Source organism: Meleagris gallopavo, chromosome 4 (assembly GCF_905368555.1).
Source record: "Meleagris gallopavo chromosome 4, MGAL_WU_HG_1.1, whole genome shotgun sequence".
Taxonomy (NCBI): Eukaryota; Metazoa; Chordata; class Aves; order Galliformes; family Phasianidae; genus Meleagris; species Meleagris gallopavo.
In genome coordinates this window covers 18,134,116-18,154,479 of record NC_139407.1, presented here as the reverse complement: position 1 = coordinate 18,154,479, position 20,364 = coordinate 18,134,116, and the positions used below count along the sequence as shown (strand labels likewise).

General features: G+C 35.5%; 1 protein-coding gene across 1 annotated transcript in view; it reads right to left on the bottom strand.

Annotated features, from left to right (window-relative positions):
• DKK2 (dickkopf Wnt signaling pathway inhibitor 2) overlaps window positions 1-20,263 on the bottom strand; it is a 169,451-nt gene extending 149,188 nt beyond the window's left edge. Inside the window, exon 1 of the mRNA XM_085222309.1 lies at window positions 852-20,263. The gene's annotated coding sequence lies outside the window, so the exon portion shown is untranslated. The remainder of the gene's footprint in view (window positions 1-851) is intronic.
• Between the last annotated feature and the right edge of the window lie 101 nt (window positions 20,264-20,364).

The following is a 20,364-nucleotide window of genomic DNA, read 5'->3' as shown; positions in this document are numbered from 1 at the left end:
ATTTAAATCCTTCTCCATCAGCAGCACGCTATCAGTTCAGTAGAAAGTGGCTAGAACTGTTTGCAACAGCATTCCCAACAAGTCCTCCTTGGTTTCTCAGTTAATGCCAGAATAACTGATAGCTGAACTGCTACATCTTCTGTTTTCTTGTGTAATAACAACTCAGTTTTGCCTTAGTTTGGGGATGTTAAATACTGAACAGACGGTTTTAATGCATTATTCTATTTACTCTCTGACCCACCCAGAAAAAACATCATCTGATGGGCATGACATATTGGAAAACCCAAAATTAGGAAGTGACAGCCAAATTAAGAATAAGTGAATTTGCAGAATAATTTTAATCTAACTCCAAGTTTTAAGAAGGTTTCAAGTTTGACCTTCCTCCCAGCATCATTAAAGACTTTTTTCTTTCCCCAAGTATCAATCAGCAGATATATGCTAAAATAATCCCACAGGATGGGATGAGCTCATACTTGGACTTTCTGCTTCTGCAACATACTTGTCTGAAAATGAACAAGCAGGTTTACTTTTTCTAAAGGCACTTCACTATTTTCTGGGAAAATACAATAGACATTGAACCTTACATTCTCATTCCTGAAAAGACTGTTTTTAGTTCACTTGGTCACCAGCCGTAAACTGGATGATGAAGAGGTATCATAAGTTCTTATCTGACATGAAGACTGACGTTGAAGTCTGCCCTTAGCTTTTGAGTTCCTTGTCTGTGCACTGCAATGCAAGTCTGCTTTTCATAACAAATATAAAGAATCTTGAAAAAGTACATACAACTGTATTTGGAACTACTGCAGTAAGTGTTAGAACTAATCTATTCACATTTTTATTAACATTCTTACCCTGTAACTGAAGCATTACTCAACCAAACTGCTCCTGTTTCGAAGGAGTCTCCTTAAACAACATTCAACCTTCAGTTCTCCAGCTAGGAAAGAATTATCCACGTGCATTATTTATCTACTTCTGGCTGATCATAGTCAAAGCTGTTTGATTTGTCCAGGAAGCTATCAATTCACCTGTAACAAGTATATAAGGCATTTATTAAAGCATAGATGAACTTATAGAATAGTTAGGGTTTTTTTGGTTACAAAAATAAATATATTATAAGGAACAAGAAGGGACAGTATTTACAACACAGAATCAGTTTCATTACTCCGAAACCAATTTCCTACCACTGAATTTAAGGAATTAAGAAGTTCTAACTTCCAGCTTGCTTACCAAAAAAAAACCCAAGCAGAATATTTTCATTATTTAGTTTAAGAAAAAAATAAGTATTTCTGAGTCTTTGAAATAAACATTGCTCAAATGAGTCAGATAAGTTCACATTAAAAAAATAAAATCAAATTAATACTGTTCATGGTATTTTCTTAATTGTTTTTCTATGTGAATACTTTCCGGGTTCCACCCAACATCAGGATCTGGCTAAGATATTGAAATAAAGCCAGAAAGGACACTTTCATGCTCTTTCCAGCTCACAATAAGCTTCTGGCATGCAACTGATTCAGCTGCCTGTGGAACAAGAAGAAGAAAGTGGCAGGGAAAAGAGCATATGCCTGACAGCAGTTAGTCAGAGTCAGCCACCCAATGAGGAAACAAATTATGGCATTCAGAGACGCAGAAATAAGTAGAAAAGAAAAACACATCCTAACCCAGAGTAGTCATCCTCAGATGTGACCTTCCTGGGTTTGCTTCATGTTCTATAATATGAAAGGGTACAAGACTTTAATTGTTCATGCCACAAATGTGTTTATAGTTGACATTTTGAAGATACATTTTTAATGGTCTACGGATCTCTTTATGAGGTTGATTTCCAAAATGCCGAGTGCTTCATCAGAAATCAAAAATATTCAGTGCTGCTTAGGATTAGATGCTTTTAAGAAACACAAGAAGATAGGGAATTTGGTTGAAAAGAGGTAGTAGTCTGACAGCTGCTATAAAAACTCGTTAGTGGTTTCTGACTGCCCAAAGGAAAGTTCATAGATATTTATTTGGAACGGACACATCTGGAAAAAAAAAACAATCATAAAAGTCCAAAGAAAAATAAAACAAAACATTTTTAATAGAGTTATTCAACACAGTTGGGTTCTGACATTAAGTACACTTGATTTTCACATTGCTGTAAAAATGGTAGAGGTGAAGGGAGTTAGTGTTCTTTCCCTTCCTGAGTACGAGTTTATAGCAGGAGATAAAATCCAAAATATTCACTCCTTAATATTTTAATAACAGGTAATATAAACTCATCTGTCCAATAACCAAAGTAAATCTTCCTCAAACTCCGATTTCTTCCTTTGTCCAAAAATCAGGATTCTAAACCCACGTCCTTCTTCCTACTTCATGGAAACTCCACGTACCGTGTCTCTTAATCATTTCTCATTTACTTTATTCAAGAAGTTGATTAATCTAATTTTTACTATAGCCATTAAGCTCAAGGCTAGATTTTGCATTTGAGAATATTTTTTCATAAATCACAGGAAGTCGAAAGTTTGCTAATACTGAGCAATCTTTGACCTCAAAACCTTTCCCCTTCTCCTAGTTTGCAAGGATAATTTTCCTCATTAAAGTAAAAGACTACAGTGAGAAAAAGCAACTGAGATCCAATTTTTTTTTTTTTTTTTTTTTTTTTAAAGCTTTTCCTGAAGTTGTTGTTGGCTTTCTTTTTTCCCCCACCACTGGAAGATGAAGATTAATGAAAAAACAGTAATGTAGTAACTCTCATGGAAAAGATGTTCATCTCTAGAGGAGGCAGGTAATACAGAACAAAGAAATATTTTTTCTTGTCTAACACAGGTGGAAAGTTGTACATGCAACTTTTTCACAAAAAAAGAAAGTCATTTTATTCCAAAGCATGTTCTGCAAAAAAAAAAAAAAAAAAAAAATCCAAATTCTTCCATGGATGAGTTTTAACATCACAACAAGCAATCAATTTTGATCAGAGCAATCACTTTTTTTTTTTTTTTATTAAAACCTTCTGTTCTTCCCTTTTCTTCTCCAAGGTTCATGGAATAATTCAGGATGGAAGGGACCTCCAGAGCACATTTGATTCAACTCCCCATTGAAAGCAGTTTATTCAGGTCCTTGACTAGTTGCATTCTGATTACCCTAAAGAATAGAGATTCCACCTATTTTCTAGCCAATTGTTTCTGTTATTTAATTACTCTGACAATATTTTTTTCCTAATAACAATTCCCCTTCTTGCAAATGGCCTTGCCTCTTATTAATTGCTATGTACCTCTAATAAAAGTCTGCCTCCATCTTCTCCAAAATCTCCCATCAACAGCTGTAAAAAGTAACAAAGTCTCCCTTTAGCTTTCTCTTAAAGGCTGAAAAAAAAAAAAAAAAAAAAAAAAAAAAAACCTCAGCTCCCTCAACCTCTCCTTACACTTCACGTGTTCATTCTCTGACCATCCTGATAGCCTTCTTCAGGACTTGCTCCAGAACGTTAATACAAGGCCAGATCCCCTGACTCATGTTTTCCTTGTCCATCAGAAGCACCAGATCCTTTCTGGCATAGTTGTCACCTAACCCTAAATAAATCAACAAAACCAAACCAAGCAACCACAAAGAGTTATATTTATATAACCTATATTTATAACATTAAGAAGGCATTCTGGTGAGATTTCTTGGTGTTTCGCTTTACCATTGTCTTAGAACTCTATTGTTTTGTTGTTTTTTTAAATAAATAGCTTGAATTTTGAAGGGGTCACAAATTGTAAAAAAATGAATGGGCAAAGATTCAGAATCTTACAAGTGTCCTTAGAATATACAAACTACAATTTTAGCACTTATGTACGTTATTGGGGCTACGCTGTCATTGCGTGACCAATAATGAATCTGCTATCTTTATTTCTCAGCCTAATGTCAGAACTTAATAATCTCATTTTTATAGAAAAATGAATTGACTCAATGTGAGTAATAAATAAAAGCAATTTACAAATAGCCTTGGGTTGAAACCAAACTATTTAAACTGTTGTTTAAGAAGGTCAGCTAACTAACATTTATTATGGTCAAGGGACTCATTAGCTTACATAATACCAAGACACAGGAGGAATTTATAAAGAAACTGTTTTAAAAGAAAGGCCGTCTGGGGAAAGGTTTCAATTGCCCTCATCCAAACTGGAAAGAAAAAAAAAAAAAAAAAAGAGAAAGTTTCCATTAGTCATTAAAAATTTAGGAAACCCTTACAATGTTTTTTAAAACCATCTTAATTGTATGAAATCTCTCTATCAGAGAAGACTACATATTCTGTTTGCTTTTTTAATTTTGCATGTTATAGAACAAAGACATTCTTCAAAACAGCTAATTAACAAAAAACCCTGTACTTACAATAGTAAAGCCAATAGACCCAGATGCTGTTCACATAAATCTCTGACCAACTCCTACAAAGTATGTAGCATTACTTACCAAAATTAAGCAAAACATCTCCTCAGACGTTGCTCCCAGAGTCAGTGACAGTTCAGTCTTCTTTCAAGCACAGAAAGACTAAAGGAATTCAAAAAGCTTATAGTTCTGAAGGCAGGATACCAAACATTCTCGGCATTCATTGTTCATCATAGGATGCCTTATTACCATCATATTTTCTTATCTTGCAGTATTTAGTTCTCCTATTGTACTGAAAATAGAGCTGTAAGTTCTCGGCAGGCTGCTTCCCAGTTCACTCAAAACACAGAATCACAAAGTGATGTGGGTTGGAAGGGGCCTTACAGATTACCTAGTTCCAACCCCCTGGTTGCCCCCCACCAGATCAGACTGCCCAAGGCCCTATACAACCTTGCCTTGAACACCTCCATCGATGGGGCAGCCACAGCTTTCCCAGGCAGCCTGTGCCAGTGTCTCACCACCCTCTGATTAAAGAATTTCTTCCTTGCATCTAATTTATATCTACTCTCTTTCAATTTAAATCTGTTATCCTTTGTCTTGTTACTATACTCCCTGATAAGAGTCCCCCTCAAGCTTTCTAATAGGCTCCCTTTAGGGGATCTACATTGTACTCATTTTAACAGGCATGCATGAGGCATGCCAGAACAGAACAGCTAAGGAGAATTCTATAACTGCTATCATCCTCAACAAATGGACATAATAATACCACCTCTTGTACCATAAAATTTTGCATGTCATCTTCAGATGTCAGATATCAGTTTAGAAGCATGGATATAATATCCCATACATCCTGGATGGACACCCTAGCATATCAAATACAAGAGAGATATTAAGTTAACGCGCTTAGAAAGTATAAACAGCTTATATAAATTTTAATAAATTTAGATCTTTTTACATAGAAATTTTTACATATCTATCCTAATATTCTGTATTTCTAAGAAGTCACAGAATATTTTATGCAGTATTTCATGACTTCTACAATGAACAGCACATTTGGGCAACTAGCAAGTGTGGGCAACTGCATGAAACGAGATAATTAACACCAATTCAGAAAGACAATATGTAGGCAGTGATGTGGTACATACATGCATTAGATGATAACAGTGTTACTTCACATATTCCTCATTTTCAACCAGTTAACGATTTATTCTTTAAACAGCAACCCTGTGATTCTGAATGCTTGTGCTAGTCTGAAAGAACTACAAAGGAGCACTCTTAACTCACATTAGTCCTTTTGAAAAAGGGGTAACTTACCATGAGGCAGTGTAAGTTAGAACTTACAAACCAGTAGTTTCCATTGGGCAACTTGTTCCCTCTGCGTTAACATCAGTGCTTTCTACAACCAGTCTCAGAGTCTGCACCACCAGCCTCTGCTAGTGAATCACTTTTTCCACTGGAAGACATTTTGTGTACTACAAGTCGTAGCATGCAGATGCAGAAGCTCCATTTGGAAACATTAGTATCAAGAGTATATTGAAAGGAAGTGACACACTACTTGATATAAAGGTTTGTTTGTTTTAAAGCTACAATGAAGAATAATCTGCAGTTCATGGGTAAGAACTTGCCAAAAATGAGTGTTCCAAACCTTTCTCCAGCAACAACAACAAAAAAAGCCATAGCATGCCAGCTGCCAGCTCTGGTTGCTAAATGTTAGCTGGGTATAATTAGAAAAACCTCACATGTGGGAACTCAGGAATTAAATTTGCTTAGCAAAAATGCAGCAATCCTGCAAACACTTCTTCTCTAAGAGGTTTTAAAGTCCCTCACTATCACAGTTGTTTATTTTCATCTTTATAAACTACAACAAACTATTTTTTGTTCTAGACATGTCTTAACATCCTGTTACAAGGTAGACTAATAGTTACTAAGAGTTATTATTTTGGTCTTTGCAATTGCATCTTTTGTTATGATCAACTTTTGCAAAGAGCTTAACTAAAAGCATCTTCCATCTTCATAAGTTCCTTGCTGAAATCAAGGTATGCCTCTCCTGAATACTGTTCTTTACTTGATAAAGTTCATCTGACATCCACAGCGACCTACTGGCAGTCAGCTAAAATTACAAGTGATCAGCTCCTTCCAGCACAAAATGAAAGCAGTATATTAGGATCACTTAGCATGCATTATGAATTTCTTATTCGCCAGACAAAGGCATAATTGATAATATCAGTTAATAAATTGCATATGTCCAAGTTTTAATACGCCATTAGCAACAATGGTGGGGAAACTGAAAGCTAGATTTAACAGCAGTAAGCAGCACTGTCTTTTGAAATTAATTAAAAGTCTTAAAATAGTTTTGGAATTTTAATCACGAAACTGGAGTTTTCACTAGAATTGCCTGCCTGCCAAGAGAATCACAGAGCCTCAACTACTGCTGTTTACGATTGCCATATTTGTAAATGGAATATTTAATAAAACCACAAAACCACTAGGTATTTATTCCTATTGGCTTTTTCCTAAGTTCACAGCTCCATCAAGAATCATCTTCAGGAAATACGTTGTTCGTCTTTGACATCATTAGCCTACTTGTGTTCCCTTCAACCTTTTAAGGAAGAAGAATTTGGTTACAGATGAATGCTTCTGCATGTCACCTTTCTTTGTCATTACAGCATCAGTGCACCACGTGCAATCAAGGAACTTCTTCAGGATAAACCAAAGAGCAGATGAATAAATTCAGCAGATGGTCCCTCCTGTGAACCTAGTCCACATGGTGTAAGTCTGTATAGTCCTTCCCTCCCATGTATTTCACATGGATACTCCTACATCATACATATGAAAACAAGACAAAAATCACTTCTCTAGGTAATTTGTTCTAATCTGCAACCATATCCACTAATAAATACAGCCGTATATCTCATCTGAATTTCTTTGACTATCTTTAAGACACTAACTGTAGCTATATCTCTCTCTAGATCAAAGACCTCTGCTCATCACTAACTTAAATCTCGCTTGGAAACTTTCTTTCTTTATCAATCAAATGACTGATGGAACACCATGCCTTTCTGTGACATACTTTCCACTTCTAAATTTATTATGATACTATTCTGATTTTTTGGCATCATCCCTCTCCTCCTGTGGAAACAAAAGACTGCGTTTGATGTTAATCTTTCCAGTTCTACAGAAGTTGTAAAGAACCATTCTTTCCCTCTTTCCTGCTGCTGCTCTGTACTTATAAAAATCAGGAAATCTACTAGCTATTATAGTCTCACTGTGGAAAGTACAACAATAACAGCAAGGTAGCAAAGTCTTCGGCTGCAACAAATGAGGACAAGCCCAAATGCAGTAGCTACAGATGCAGAAATGAAGGAAGAAAGCTACTTACCTTCAGGCCTCAAGCATACAGGAATCTCCAGAGCAAGACACCCTTACTTCCACTGTCAACCCTTAAATGAAGTCTGGGAAGGGGTGGCTCCTAGCTCTACCCGTTCTGCTCACTCAGATACACTGCATGCACCTGAGCTCCCCAGGGTTGGCCCTGCCTTCCCACCAGGTGGTCAATCGCTGATTCAAGCTGTGACTCAGCATTTCTGCTGCGCACTGCAAATTAAGTCTCAATATTTTTCTCATTACAATGCCACAATACTTTTTAGCTTTCCCACCCTACAGAATTTTCATTTTATATTGGCCTTTTCACTGTTTGAACCACTGCCCTTACAGAAAATAAATGACCAACTTCTTGTCCCACACAAAAACAAAGCAAAACAAAAAAAAAGCAAGGTCTTAACGAAGGTACAAAATTTGCTGCTTATCCACTGAGCTTGGTAACTATTAGTTATAAAACACTAAAGCCTATAAAAGTCATTTTCCGTAACAGAAAGATCTTATATTTTGTCATTAGTCTTAGTAAATGAAGGCAGATCTAATTGATTTTTTAGAAAGATAAAAATGTAACCCAGAGCTATTAAAAAAAAATTATTAAATCTCATAGTTTTGTCTATTAGAGCTACCATAAATGCTCTTTGAGTTATATTTTTATATAAGTCATATAAAGTTATATTAAGTTCTATCTTTAAGTTATATTTAATTTATTTTGGAAGACAAAAGGCACATCCATTTCTCTTTCAAATCTCCCCAAGATATCTTGATACAATGGTCAGCATGAAAGAAAACTACAGCAATAGTGTTTGCATTTAAAAAACAAAAAACAAGCAAACAAAAAAAAAACAAAAAAAAAAAAACAAAGCCACCACACCCACCAGTATTCGATTCCCTTCTCTATAACATTTAGCAGTAGGAACTGAATTACTATCTTCTACTCAGTTCCTTATTATGTTGCCTTGAGCAGTACAGGTGCTCAAAATACAAAATACACTTAGAGATCATCCATGTTTTCAGAGATCACATGTTCTGGGTTGTTCCTTTCTTCTTCCTTCAAGTAACCTACAAGATTCCTAGCTATAAATTGTTCTTTCCAGCAACCACATGCCATGATTTTGCTGGCTATTTTTATTCATTAATACCAGCTGCTTCACAGTGCCTGGAAGTAACAGAAAAAATATGCATATATGTTTTAACCATATGGTAAAACCTGATGAAGGATGGTCTTTTATGTAGGATAATTCATAAACCTGCAGTAAAATTCAGTCTTATGCAAAAGACAGGGTTAAAAATATGTTCTCCATTTGAACTTTCAAGGACCTGCATCACTGTAAATTTCTGAGACAATTCTGCTCCCATAAAGTCAGCAGAGCAATATCTATTTTCCATCATGGTGGACTTTCTGATCAAGTGGAAAACAGGATTTACATTGATCTTCTGTACAGAGATAGATTTTACCATTGTGCTTGAAGATAGCAAAGTGTCATGCTGCAAGCTGAAAGGTTCTCTTTCAACTCCCACTAGTCATGACACACTTCAGTTCCAAAAATGTTCTGTTAACACTATTTGCAGATATTACCATATAGATAGAAGTTCAAAAGGGATGAGAGTTGCAAAAATTATGTATTCAAATGACATGTCCGAGTAGTCTAACAGCAAACAAAAATTAAAACAAAATTAAGAACATTACGTTCTAGCACAAAATTATATGCATAAGACTACTTAAGCAAATATTTTTTCAATGCACAAATGCACATGAAAGGTTTCGTACCTCGTAACCACAATAATCCTGAACACAGAATCATAGGACACATCAAAACAAAGTAAATCAAAATAGAGAGGGAACTGGGGTTTACAGAAGAGTAACAACAGAAGGTAGAAAAGAGCCACTTATGGATTAGGAATGTTAGGATCAGAATCTAAACTAATTCCAGGAAACTACTTCTTTTTCCAGAGGTTACAGACTATTGTAACATAAGCGTTATCTTTCCAGGATGATCTGCCAATTCAATTAATAGGTTATTTTTAATTTGTTACATAGCAAAAGAATAGGGCTTTTGTTTGTCCTCCCTCTATTGTTTTGTGTTGATGTTGTTTGTTTGTTTAAGACTATGTACATCTGCGAATGTTCATTCACAGCAGTCTCCAGTATTTTCCCTGTCCCCACTTCCTTCAAGTTTAAAGTATTTTTTCACTAATATAGCCAGTATATTCTCCAGCATAAGAGAAATGGATACTCGAAACCTGCAAAGGACTGAGCATTCATTTCTCCTGTAACTAAATTAAAAAACTTTAAATAGAAAAATATATCACCTGGAACACAATGTCTTCAAGACTTGCCACTGGCTTAAACAATAAAATATATATATAAATGTGAAACAAAATTGTATCCAATTGGATGGTTAATTGTCATAGAACTCAATTGTCAAACTTCTTTGACAAAAATTGTCAAAGAGTAGAATTAATCTCTTAAAAATGACAAGAAATTCAATTTCACTAAATGGTTATTAAAACCACCTAAAAGAACATTAAAACATGAAAAAGGATTTTTTTCATTATGTTCTCTATGAACATCAAGATCATTCAAACCACAATTTCTCTATTCTTTGCGTATTACAAGAGAAAGAAATGTAAGATCTTTAGAAGAGTCTTTGTGAAATCCTGAACAGTAATTACATCTAATAGCAGGGAGAATCTCTTCATCTTTGGCTTAACGATGGTATTAACTACTCTTTCTTTGCTATTGCACATGTACACCATTATATTAAAACCATTGTGGTTGTATGTGCACTGATAAGAATTGCAATGCCACACTGAGCATGCTTCTCCGAGTAGGGAAGATATGCTGAATGCTAAAAAGCTTCCTTTATCTGCTATATGTTTACTTTGGAAATACTACTCATTGATACAAAACACAGCACACATTAAGAACAAGTCTTCTCAGCTTTACATACCCAGAGGTACCTATTTTTAAGGTCACATTAGCCAGCTAATACCTTCTCATAGAGCCATTGAGAAAAAAAATCTTCCTCAGAGGGCAGTTCCAAGAAGGGTTCACATTTTGAATCACCACATAAAGAAACCAGTGCATGTCTCTTGCTCTCTACTGATGGTATTAAGGTTTGGTAGGATAACTTTTACAAGTAACACTGAGTGACCTGAAAGAGCTTAGAATATCTTGTATACTGCCTTAATCTCAAAAAAATCCTACATTCTAAGTCTGAAAAAGACTCTATTTGCTCTTCCTCACTGATTTTCATACTACTGACTTTTGATATGCAAAGCTTGGCTGTGTGGCAGAAATGTTTTCCTAACCAACAGCAGACAAAGAATGACACAAGATCTCAAAAATCATGTATTATTTTTGCCAGAGGCTAAGCATCTGTCCCCTGCACAAAATAACCAGGCTAACTAACTTGAATGAACTTATTAAGCAATATGGCAAACAGCTCATTTTTCCATATCTGTACTAGCCTGCAATACCAGTCAGGATAATCAAGTGGATTTGTCACTGAAAAAAACAAATGAAAATCAGTGGAAACATGTTGTGGTTAAGATACTTTCTCTGTTTTCACATCTCTTTATAAGAATATACATGTATTTAAAAACAAGAATATTTTAATCTCTCTTGAACGTGAATATTAAATATGTATATATATGCTTCCCAACTGTCTCCTCAGAACCAGATTTGTTTTCTTTTGCAAGCAGTGTTTTCAAAAAGTTCCTTTGTATTTCACATAATCTGATTTCTACATTTATTTACATTTAATCCTACAGTTACTTACTCTTAGTACTAGAAATCTATAGAACTAATTCTGCAGGCCAGAAAGGACCAATAAAAAAACCTCACCTCCTGATCAGAAGTTAGGAAAAATCTCATCTAGTAAAACAATTTAATCATATTAAGTCCACTTTTTGATCACCATCAGGCAACTTGTTCTGTGGACAAAGGCTGGCATTTCTGGTGCACGCTCCTTGTGAATGAAAAAATCACCACTACATGAAAAGCAAATACAAATTTAGTTTGAAATTTTTTCCTTCTAAAATTGCTGAAAACTTACATGTGTTCTTGATGTTAATTTAACTATTTAAACCACAAATAAAACCATTTATGGATGATGAAATAATAATCTTCTACATATGAATCCAAATAATCCAAAAATAACACAATGATAGAAGTCAGAAGCAATAATTTCTTCTGAGAAGGGATGAAAAACTCAATCTAACAGTAGAAAGATGAACATAATCTTATGTCCCTTAGGCTCTGGTAAAAAAAGAATTCCTTAACACGAAACAGTACTCTATAAAACCAGGTGACTCAGAAAAAAGTAAATCAGTATGCAAAAATATTTGCTACAGATTTACAGAGAGAGAAAATTAATCATTTAATTTGTTATTTTCATTATGACAAAGAGTGCGTGGTGTCATTGTGCTAAATATTGGCTTCCACCAGAAGGAAATGAACTGAAGGCCAACAAACCAAAAATCAGTGCCTAGGTACTTCTTTCTTAAAAAGAGAAAATATGCAGCAGAAGGAACCATGTTTCAGAAGTTTTACCCAGATAAACAAACTCCACAACTGTCTGCGTAAAAGAAAATTTAAATAAGCCTGTAATTAAATCCTATTCAGTTCCTGCTTTTTTATTTGGGCAAAAGATCAGAGCAAATGCAAATAAGTGTGTCACATATGAACGGCAGAACTAGTTGGTATTTCAATTTTCAAAGTTCAGCAGAACTCTGTAAAGACTTCTATTTTTCCACCCACTTTTAAGGGGAGCATTCAAATAGGACAGAAGGCAAAAAAAATCCCTCAACTGAATTTTTCAGGTAATATCTCCATCAAGTCATTCTAATATGTAAGACAGCGAGGCTTGTTTCACAGCATCAGGAAAAGACCAAGAACTGACTCCTGCAGTGAAATTGCAATGTCCTTTTTTTTATATTTATATTTACAAAATGACTTTGCCATGGATGGATTGACCTCAGAATTCAAGAGGGTATCTGCCAGCACTGACTGCTGTAGAAAAAAGGGCCAAGTGACTTCAAAGCCTACCAAGGCAAGAATGCAGTAAGCTAGCTGTTCCCACAGCAGCCTGTTCTCACAGAAACCCACATCGCATTTTGCACTGCACCCATTAAGTTAATCCCAGAGCATGGCAACAAGGGCAGATCTGCCGTTATCCCATTGGGAGTGACATCTAATTAGTACAACATCAACTGGCCCAATGAGAGGCTGTGAAGGAGCTCACAAACATACACATGTGTGATGCCTATCAATCTGCAAGACTTAGCTTTTTATTTTCACACTGGATTGGTACAGACAAGAAAACTCTAAAACAAGAAATTTTCCACGTTCTGATTGCACTTTCCTGTCCTTCTAAAATTTAGAAGTGTATATAAAACAAATGTAGCAGCTCTTGGGTAACTGAAATTCAGTTCTAAGAAAAGAAATGATGATAATTCTTATAACAAACTTGACCTTGCAGTTTTCACATCATCAGCTCTTCAGCAAAGACCGCTGCTTAAGATCAATAACAGTGAAAACAGTTAATTCCTGTAGCCTTTTCCTGTGTTGAAGTTTTTGTGTCCCCTCATCCTTCTACCCATTATAGAATTTAAATGTTTCTACTTGAAAAACAGCAGGCTTCCTTTTTGCTCTTTGCTTCTAATGAAGCCTGTAAAAAATATGAATTTTTCTATTATTTCCCAGTTTGTGCATGAGTACTGTGGATGTTGTTATAACAGTTTTGAGAACATTTTGCAAATGAAGTGCTACCAGCTGCAGCTCTGCCCCACTGCAAACAAGGACACTTTCCCAACTACCATGATTATTTTAAAATTTAATCTTGATATCCTGAAGAATTGGGGCCTTTTTCAAACTAGGTTTAATCTCTTTGATCCATATTGCTTGTCATGGAAACAGTAGAGAAAACAAAATACAGAGGTAGGGAGATACCAGGTCAAAAGATGAAATAAGTAACATGAAAAGGGTAATTGCGAGCTCCTCGATTGTTTCATTTCAGTTCAGAATTTCAGTGGCTTCCATGTCACTTTTCCAATGAGAAAAGCAAGCAGCGGAACATTAATACTCAACATGGTTTCTTCTTATGCCAAGAAGGTGTAACATTTTGTGTCCATAAGACTACTGCAAGCAAACATTCCACCACATAACGCACTGGCATTTGTCTTGGCTCCAACTCCATATCCATTGCACAAGAGAAGCACTCCCAAGTTTCAAGGTCTCAATTCCTCTTTCAATCCATTTCGTTCACTGAGTCTTCTAAGGCTTGACAGGTTTTTGGAGTTGTCTTTGCTTACACTGGGTTCTCCCCCCTGTCTGTAGTAGCATACAAACACTGAGTACAAACCTCTATCAGCTTTCTTCTAGATAATGAGTGTAAATTGAATGTAGACTAAACAAAAATCCAGAAACCTCTCAGATATTGCCTACTCCATCTGTAATTGTTTTTTTTCAATTATTTTCCTTATATTTCCTTTGATTGCTTCTCTATTTTGTAATTTTGCATAAACAAAATTAATGAGTTCACTAGCTGTTATTCCAGAGCAATAATTTTAAATTTGTGAGTTGCACTTAGCAGAAAAGCTCACAAACAACTGTTAAGGGAACCTCAGAAGACAAGTGAATAAGATCATTTGGCTAATACTTACTAAAATTAAATAATAGAAAAAAAACCTACACTCATAAACCATAAGTAGTCTGCAAACTGAAAAAGACTATAGGCCAATACCAATACTATAGTAGCAATATTAAACCAGCCCTGAACAAAACTAGAAACTCCATAGATGAGTGGAACGTACTAAGAAACAAATTGTATCAAAATTGCTTGTGGAGATTTGAGCAGATATTGAAAATTCCGCAGAAACTAGAAAGTAGATAACAAACTTGTGCTGCAGAGAGTCCACTACCAGGCTGGAATTGTTTACAGCCAGTGCAGGTCTTCCAGTGGAGCACAGGTCTTTGGGTTTTACAGACAGGCCTTCTTTGACTTTTATCAACAATAATGTAATCCACTGGCTGAAAAGCTTTTATCTCATGCTTTTGTCTACAATCAGCCAAGATTTTTGTTTGAAACTTGCATTATTACATCTCAGGAAAAAGTGTATTACCCTTACCTATCAAAAAGGAGACTGTGTATTCCAGCAATCACTCACAAACTTTAAAAAGAAAAAAAGTGTACTCTCAATGCAATCAGATTCATGCTTTCTTGAAAGACAGTGAGATCTTAATTCAAGTTCGTTTTTTGAAAGGATTAAAGTTCAGCTGGTATCTTCCAGAATTAATTTCACAAAATCAATGTGGAAAGATATCTACTTCCTCTGTAATAGTTCCAAGATCCACAAACATATGTAGGATAATAATCAACCAAGAATGGTAAAGAGACGGAATTTTCTTTGTAGCAATTACATAGGTATGTGAAAAAACTGAAACAAAGAGTTGTTTCAAAGTAAATACAGGTGAAAAAAGTCAAATGAGTTGATCTAAGATAAAAGGCAAGATTGCTTCTTTTAAAGCATCCAGTGTAGAATTGGACTACATAGGCTAGTATTTGCAGTTCATTGCCAACGTTCAACAAAACCTCAAACTGAAAACAATGCAACTCTTTGAACATCAGAAACCACGTTGTTCCTCATGAAGACACATCTTTAAGTATGAAAATGGAAAGACCTGAGAGCTTTTTTTTATTTAATACACTAAAAGTGTGAGAAGGAATTTACTTTCATCTCTCCAGAAAACAAGTGACCAAAGAACCTTCATCTCTTTCTGTAAATCTTGTAGACGGAGCAAGCTGCTTTGAATTTCCATTTATATCTCAATAATCATTAAAGAAAAAGCAAAATATTATATTGAAAGAATTACAGATTACAAGAAATGTGGCTTTTTTATTGTCAGTGTTTGAATAACGCTGTCCTGGGACTGTCAGTGATTGATTCATCACCTTTCCCTGAAATTATACTTTTCTATACTCTTATCCAGCACATGAAGTGTGTCACAAGAAGTCATCACAGCATGAAGGACAGACCTGAATGAAAAGCTTTTATGAAAAAGTCAGCCATAGCTGTTTTAATATTTCACAAAAATTGTGTACCCAATCTCTACATAAGACTGAGCTGTATAAAACTTTGTTGCCTTTTTTTTTTGGTTTGTTTGTTTCAACAGAGAGAAAACTAATGGTACTGTAGGTAAAATAGCCAAGGCCACTTACACAGAAAAACTTTAAACCTGTAATACTCTTTGCAAAGCTATTTTGTTGTGAAGCTCACAAGCATGCCTTTCAAAATACTAACTGAAAACAGTATAAATTATGAAGAGTGTCATTCTGAGTGTCTCTAACTACCAAGTAAGGCAAAGAAAGAAGCAGTATTTCTTTTCAGAAAGAAGCAGTATTATTCCTTGTAGAAATAAAGAACAAAGGAGTTATAAATAACTATCTCTAGTGAAGAAGAGCCAATAGTAGTTTGCATTTTGCATTGTACTTTTGATGTTGACACTGATGGTATGTTTATTGTTCTGCTGTCACATAGCATGACAAGAAATTTTTGCTCACGTAATTATAACAGTGTTTTTTTCAGACTGTGCCACAATTTAAATATAAACAATAATAGTGGTAAGTTTTCTCCTGGCAGAAAGTTATGTTTAAACATAACAGATCTTATCTCGATTGTCTAGGAAAACAAATGAAACGAATGACCAAGACACTCCTTTTCACAGATGGTAGAACATTGTGCTCATCAGCTAGAAACAAGGCAGACCTCAATGATACATTATCAATGCTCTTCCATGGACTGACTGCAGTCTTCCATTCTACAGCAGACAGCTCTTTTGAATCCCATATTTGAAGGTCAAGGAGTCTCTTCTGCTTCCACACAAAACCTTTAAGAAAACTGTTGATGAAATAAAATTAATAGTACAAAAGCCTAAATGTTTTCTTTCTCTGAGTAGCACAGAAATGTTTCTAAGTTAGAGGAGTAGATTTGTCCTTCTGAGTGAAATGTCATATTTTTTAATAAGTGCAACAATGTTATCTAGAGAGTGTTAACATATGGATAATGCTTTCTCTCATCTGTCTCATCACAGCTATTGCAATAAACTTAAATATCAATCATTACAGAAATAACTGATGTGTAGTCCACAAAAATTTGGACAAAGGTCACCTGGGTGGAAAGACTGGAGATCTGCAGGTGCTCAGAAAGAAAAATAAAAACTCACAGCTTAGACTGCAAGCCTTTTACTTTCAGGAGATGAAAATAAATGGACATGGCCAAAATGCTTATTTTCTTCTTATGAGGTGCAATTTAGACTGATGAGTGTAGGACTCCACAGACAAAATAACTTTGCAGAGGATAAAAGAGATTCAGGCACTATTTCCATTCCACTGAAGATTAGGCTGAAAAGGATATAGTTTTTTTCCCGCCTTTTATATACAAACATTCTGCAGTAGCATTCTGACTAGAGGTATACTTCAAAGTGTTGTATAGTTTGATTTTAACAAAAGGTTGGGTGACAGTTCTTATACTGAATCCAAGGCTCCTTGAGTTTTATGATATATTAAAATCTCCACATTCTCGTTTTAAGTTGCAGTCATTTACTGTCTAAGAATTCCAGATGTGGCTTTAAAGCACTGTTTCCTAACTTTCAGGGAGTTGCCTTCCCCCTTCAGCTTCAAAATTATATCAAGATGAATTTTCTAGGGCAAAAAGTTCTGGAAACGTTGAAGGTATAACTCTGGTCCATGCACATATACACCCTCCCATAATGGAAAAAAATTGATTTTAATAAAAGACTAAATAATGAAAATGGATACAGGTAAAAAATTTCCAATATCAGAAGAGCAGACCAAGATCTTGCAGGAGACACAAAGAAAACTCCTCAGTGGACGCTTCAAAAGCCTGCTAGAAATCTAGTGCTATGTTCATAGTCAAAAAGCTTTTCATGAAAGAAGAAAGCAAATAAAAATGAGGCCCTGCTACTCCAGCCCTCAGGCTTTCTTCAAGGTAAAACAGTACAATTGAGCAGAAACCTTAGCACTGACTTCCTTTAAATCATGTTTAGCCAACACCTGCCTTGCTGCTGGCAGGAACTCCCATATCCAACAAAAAGGACATGGAAAGCTTTAAAGTTACCCTTGGCAACCTATCTTATATTATTAAAACTTAATGTGAAGAAAATTGAACTAACATCACTCTCCTTCACAGCAACTGAAGTAGGAGTTTGGCAACATAAATTTCCAAGATCAATTAATAAACTAGAAACAAAACATTAATTCTGAGCTCCAGTTGTATTAATTGTAACATTCAATTCAGCCAATTCATCCAGCCTATTAAGTCCGTATTATTTTGCGGGTGGTGCTGAAGGATTCTGCGTCAGGTTTCAAGAATAGAACACCATTTCTACACATTTCTTATTACTGTTCAGTTACCACAGTCAATCATGTTCCTGTAAAAGAATAAGCACAAATTCCTGCATAGAAACTGAATTTTCATTATCTCATTTTCTTTTTCTTGTGAATTCTCCAACTTCAAGAACAGCAATAACTTCTCCTTTCCCTGCCTTTGGAGGGAGGTGAGAGCTTCTTTCTCTGTTCCTACAATCCATAACAGAAAAACTTAAAGGTCCATAACCAGAGATGACAAGGCACATAGTGTGTGTAAATGCAGAAGGAGACACACATGTAGCTGTCTTCAAAGCTGTCAGCTTATACTGGGAAAGGGAATACACTGATTATTTATACTGATTAGCACTTTTAATTCAACAGGAAGGGAAAAGCATCTAGACTACTGTTAGAATTTTGTCAGGGTTACTGAAGTAGTTTTTATTCCTTCTGTAGCACAGAAAGTTTAAACCTCTGCATGACCCACATGTGAAACTTTCTGAAATTAAGGATACACAAAATACAAAGGAGGTCCAAACTCAAGCCACATACGGTAGCCAGCATTGCTCATGCTAATCCTGCTCTGTTTCCACCACCAGTCCAAGATACCCACTCAATTCCTCCCACTCCTGACTTTGTATGTCTAATGTATTACTAAGTCATTAGTGTTTCAAACCCCCTATGGAAATAAACCATATAAAATCCAAACCCCTCAGCATATAGCCAGTATTTTTCTATTGAGACTCTCAGATTCTTAATTGAAAAGTCACCCTGAATGAGTATTTATACTAGTCAAACATAGGCATGAAGTGTCTCACACAGGAAAACAGAAGAGAACAGTCACCTTGGGACTACACAAACAGCACTGGATAACAGACAAATTACTCTGCACAAGAGCAGCAGGTAAAGAACCATTTGGGAGGTGGGAGGCAAGGGGAACATTTTTTTTAATCACTTCTAGGGTAGCCCTTTCTGTGAAGTACTTCTTTCATACACAAGAGAGTAAGAAAAGAGGAAAAATTAGAATTCTGCAGTGAAAACATGTATGGAAAAAAGTTGTACAGAGCAAGTCCTACCCACAAAGTGACTAGATGTTCTTGTTCTTAATCATGAATTCCTTAGGAATGCCATGGCTGTTACCTTCAAGTTAGAATAAACATGAAGGCTTCATTAACACAGAGCACTGTAAGGAATGCTTTCCAGAAGCACTGTAAAAACAGAGCCTCAGCACTGTGCTTGAGTATGAATATTGGATCTGCTTGTTATCACTGTATTAAGTTGCTTATTCCTGCTTCTAAATTAATTTTAAAGGATGATTCAAATTCATGCTCACCATTCAAGTGATTTTCCAGACTTCATATAGTTTAAGTAGCACTTGTAAAATATCTACTTCTGTACTTTTCAACCTGTGCTTGCCATTCTGCTAAAACACACTATGATGGAAGTTATTTTTAATAAGAATCATACCTGACAGCAACAAGTCCAAACTCTTAACTTTCAACAGCAAATCCCTTTTTAGCAGCTCATAACTTTTGTTCATCTTTGTAGATGAGCATGAAGTATTGCACAAACCCCTGTACAGAGAGGAAGTAACTTTTTCTTCAGGATTGTGCACAACCTATATATTGATGTGATCTAAAAAAAAAAAAAAAAAAAAAAATTTAAAGGCAAGTTTGCAGAAAACGTGTTTAGTGATTCTAAAACAGTAAGCTTTATGCTACCAAAATGCAGTCTCAATAATCATTGTGGTTTGCTGATAAACATGCCTTGCCTTTTCCCAACTTTTTCTTATTTTCTTGCATCGGACAGAAGCATAAATCCCGCTAAAAGTTACTATTTACCTATTTTCAAGGAGACAGAAGAAGAAAAGAGAAGGAAGACACTCCCAAAGTATTTGTCTTAAAATTATTTTGAACAAGTAAATGAAGACTGCAGTTAGTATTCATCCCACTCATTACACAGGTCCCTTCACCACAACCTCCCACAATCCCCCCCCAAAAATTCTGTATGAACATACGCTTCATTCAGGTTCAGTAGCAGGCCAGTTTCAATGTTTTAAAAACAATTTTTTTACTCTTTCCTCCTATGTACACCTTCTGCTAAAGAAGAGAGAGTTTCAGTGAGAAAGATATGAGAAGTTCCTAGTCAATAGCTAAGAAAAGTTTGACTGCTCCTCTGATTACCTACAAACACTGGAAAAGATGCCAACAGATCAGTACTATTGTATGCCTACTGTTGAGCGTAACAGGAACAAAGACCAGTAAGTGAAATC